This window comes from Peromyscus maniculatus, chromosome 13, assembly GCF_049852395.1.
Source record: "Peromyscus maniculatus bairdii isolate BWxNUB_F1_BW_parent chromosome 13, HU_Pman_BW_mat_3.1, whole genome shotgun sequence".
In the NCBI taxonomy this organism is placed as follows: Eukaryota; Metazoa; Chordata; class Mammalia; order Rodentia; family Cricetidae; genus Peromyscus; species Peromyscus maniculatus.
This window is the reverse complement of record NC_134864.1, coordinates 21,119,651-21,123,883: the sequence shown is the minus strand read 5'-3', so window position 1 is coordinate 21,123,883 and position 4,233 is coordinate 21,119,651. Positions and strand designations below refer to the sequence as shown.

The 4,233-nt window shown below is 44.9% G+C and overlaps 1 pseudogene across 1 annotated transcript; it reads right to left on the bottom strand.

The window, feature by feature from the left end:
• Window positions 1-2,179: 2,179 nt before the first annotated feature.
• On the bottom strand, window positions 2,180-3,019 carry LOC102927969 (methyltransferase-like 26; annotated as a pseudogene). Its single transcript, XR_013044206.1, has 2 exons — window positions 2,461-3,019; window positions 2,180-2,389 (listed from the first exon to the last, which is right to left on the bottom strand). The product of XR_013044206.1 is annotated as a methyltransferase-like 26 (transcript).
• Between the last annotated feature and the right edge of the window lie 1,214 nt (window positions 3,020-4,233).

The window sequence follows — 4,233 nt, the reverse complement described above, 5'->3', positions numbered from 1 at the left end:
CCTTACATTCAGTTTGTGGAGAGCAACCAATAGCCTTGGCAATAGCCTGAGTTATTTGGGGATGTCACTGGGGCCCTCTTGGCCAACAATTTAATTAGATGGAGCCAACCACTGGAGGTTTCACTTGGTGGCAAAAGATGTCTAGTTGGGGCTTTAGCTCTTTCATTATTTGGAGATTACATTTAGATTTCTTTCATATGTATATATTTTCAGAAGCCTTTACTGTTGCATATGACTCTTCAAATGATTCTCAATGTTATATGTTGTGGGGCTCCTTCTTCCTTGGGGATCATTGGCCACCAGTCCTCAAGGGAGGGGGGAGCAGAGGTGGTTAGTAGAGTTCAGACAGCTGTGGGCATGGCAGAAAAAGCTTTCTGGAGACAGTTTCAATGTTACAGCTCAGCTTTATTCCAGAGTAAGGGAGACATATATAGGATAGAGACAGTGGCTGGGGCATCACCTGATTTGCATTTGGCAGCACAGTCCTACCATACAGTGGGAGCACGATACCTAATTATCATATGGGCAGTAGGGGAAGAGCATCTGCAGGATTTGTATAAATGTCTTAGTTGCAGTCATTGCTCACCAACAAATAGGCTTTTGATCAGAAGACTCAGGTGTCTTTGATTATGCTCAGGGGGAGGGAAGGGTTGAGATAGGCTCTCTCTCTCTTTGTAGCATAGGCTAGCTTGGAACTATGTAGACCAAGCTGGCATTGAACTCTCAATCCTCCTGCCTTGGTCTCCAACCACTGAACTGTTTTCATATCATCTTTTAAAAATTATTTATCATTTTCATCCTTTTATATCTTTGATCTATTTCTGAGTCATTTCCTTTAACTTTATTCTTATGATTTTGCTACATATTTATTTTATGTTTAGCAATTATGCTTTATATTTTTCTTTTATTTCCCTTTATTATAGCAGCTGTTTGTATTTTGTGGGTGAGATATACCATCTGACAAATGCAAACTAGAAACTCCTTCCCAGCTCTTCCTTGAACTGCTTAGCTATTACTTTTGATTATTTTTTCATTCTATTTATTTTTTTCTCTCATGACTAATGGTATTGGTTGTCTATTCAGCTACAGGAATTGGCAGCCTACTTAATCAGTTAACAAGGAGAGCTGATACAGGTTTCTCTGCTGTGCTGTAGGGCTGTCCCTCACTTCAGCATTACACTGTAGCTTCTGTGTGTGAGGCCCACACCCACTTCTAGGTGTGGGTCCAGCATGTAAGTAAGATGTCCCCTCACCTCTCTCTCCATGACAAAAATTTCACAGTTGCATGCTGGGGCCATCATTTCTTTAAGCTAGTCCTAGAGCTAGTATGAGAGACAGAAACAAGCTTACCCATTCATTCTAAAGTGGAGAGCAGAGCTGAGGGGCCCACCCACAGAGGAGGGGACCACCCACAAGGCTCCTCTGAAGATGATGCTCCAGTGAGCTCAGCTGCTAGACTCACTGCCTGGCTATTAGGTGGGAGATCCTGCACGTGAGTACACGCCCACCTCTACTCTGGCCTGCTTTGAGTCCATTCCTTCTGGGCAATGGTTCTCTTAGCTTCAACATATTCATTAGTATCGTCTACAATTTCATCTTTTAAACTCTGTCCAAAACTCTGGTTTGCTGAGGGCTGCTGTTTCCTGCTTACAGTATTACTATGGATCTACCAGCATCAGATCTCTTTCCTGTCTCTTCTGAGGAGGCATAAGTATAGGTTTTCAGCTAACTTAACTAATAATTGTATGGTTGGGGGTCGCCACAACATGAGGAACTGTATTAAAGGGTCACAGCATTAGGAAGGTTGAGAACCGCTCCTCTAAAGACTTAAGTTTAGTATGTGTGCCTGTGTGGGACACTGTGCATTTGCACCCATGTACACATGGTTACACACAAGCACACATGTACACGTAAGTAAAAACAAAATAAAGCTCTTCCCTCCCCCAAGATTGGGCCTATTAGCATTTGACTGTGGCTGGGAAGGAGCCCAGGAAGACCCACCCCTCCTAGAGGGGCTATTGGTAATTAGCAGTTGCTGAAGGATCTGATGGCATTTTCTTTCTCTCTTTCTCTCTTTCTCTCTTTCTCTCTCTCTCTCTCTCTCTCTCTCTCTCTCTCTCTCTCTTTCTTTCTTTCTTTCTTTCTTTCTTTTTTAACAGATGTCCCACAGTGGGCTGGAACGGCTTTATTTCAAGGCCCACTGGACCCGGTTCTCTGTAGCACTGTGGCCACCAGACTAGGAGGGGCTCATTTATCCCGAGGAATGACTCAATGAGGGAGGGGCTTGTGCCATGACAGAACCTTTGACAGAGATGCAGGCACATGGGAGGTAGGAAATAGATTATTCTTTCCGAAAAATCAGGCACTTGTTGTTGGCTGGCATGCCCACCTACAAAAACACTTTGCTGGAGTTGCCCTTAGTCACAGGGAGATTACCCACCCCCACATTGCCCTGCCTACCATCCTCTCCAGGACCAAGCCACTGGCCTGGCCTAGTTCCTCCAGGAGAGCTGTGTCACGAAGCCCCCACTCTGGGTTCCTGCATCTGAGGGTCAGGTCAAAGTCCATGTTGCTCTGTGGAAAGATCTTCCCATTGATTGCAAAGGGCCCATAGGTGATCAGCACAGCCTTGGTTTTAAGCAGCTGTCCAGCTGCTTTGAAAAGCCCCTCAGTGCAGTTCAGGGGGCTGATGTGGATCATATTGATGCAGAGGAACAGGTCCAGCGATCGCTGCGGGATCCCGCCCCATTGCTCCCACTCCCAGGTCACATCCAGGTACAGCGGAGCCTTCACATTGGACAACCCTTGGGCTTGAGTGGTGGCGGCAATGCTGTCCAGACATCGCTGGTCCACATCCGACGGCTGCCACTCGGCGTGCGGGAAGGCCTGCGCAAAGTGCGCGGCGTGCTGGCCGGAGCCCGAGGCCACCTCGAGCACCTGAACGCTGCACTGGGCGGGATCCACATACTGGCAGAACACGCACAGGATGGGCTCTCTCAGCAGCTGCAGCCACCACCATCATTGCAGCGGCGCTGCCAGCCCAACTGTGGTGGCATTTTCTGTAGTGGTATAGTCACAGATAAGTCGCATTTGCTCCACCAAGTAAACGCTTGTTTTATGTTCAGGCAAGAAACTTTTACTAAACTCAGTGGGCCACATACATAAAGAGGGAGACTTGATGAGAAAAAGGGATGCTGGGGAAGATAAAGAAAGGGATGAGGGGAGAGATGATGGCTCAGTGGTTAAGAGCACTGGTTGTTCTTCCAGAGGTCCTGAGTTCAATTCCCAGCAACCACATGGTGGCTCACAACCATCTGTAACGAGATCTGGTGCCCTCTTCTGGCCTGCAAGCATGCATGTAGGCAGAACACTGTATACATAATAAATAAATAAATCTTAAAAAAAAAAAAGATGTTGAGCATTTCTTTAAATGTCTTTCAGCCATTTGTAGTTCTTGTTTTGTGAATTCTCTGTTTAGCTCTTTAGCCCATTTTTTAATTGGACTGTTCAGTGCTTTGATGTCTAGTTTCTTGAGTTCTTTATATATTGTGGAGATCAATCCTCTGTCAGATGTGGGGTTGGTGAAGATCTTTTCCCAATCTGTTGGCTGTCTTTTTGTCTTATTGACTGTGTCTTTTGCCCTGCAAAAGCTTCTCAGTTTTGAGAGGTCCCATTTATTAATGGTTGTGCTCAGGGTCTGTGCTGTCGGTGTTTTATTTAGGAAATGGTCTCCAGTGCCAATGCGTTCAAGAGTGCTTCCTATCTTCTTTTCTATTAAGTTTAGTGTAACTGGATTTATGTTTAGGTCTTTGATCCACTTGGACTTGAGTTTTGTGCATGGTGACAGATATGGATCTATTTGTAATCTTTTACATATTGACATCCAGTTATGCCAGCACCATTTGTTGAAGATACTTTCTTTGTTCCATTGTATAGTTTTGGCTCCTTTGTCAAAAACCAGGTGTTCATATGTGCATGGATTAATGTCAGGGTCTTCAATTCGATTCCATTGGTCCGTATGTCGGTTTTTATACCAGTACCAAGCTGTTTTTATTACTATAGCTCTATAGTAGAGTTTGAGGTCCGGGATGGTGATGCCTCCAAGGGTTGCTTTATCGTATAGGATTCTTTTAGCTATCCTGGGTCTTTTGTTTTTCCATATAAAGTTGAGTATTTTTCTTTCCAAGTCTGTGAAGAATTGTGTTGGGATTTTGATGGGGATTACAGTTGATT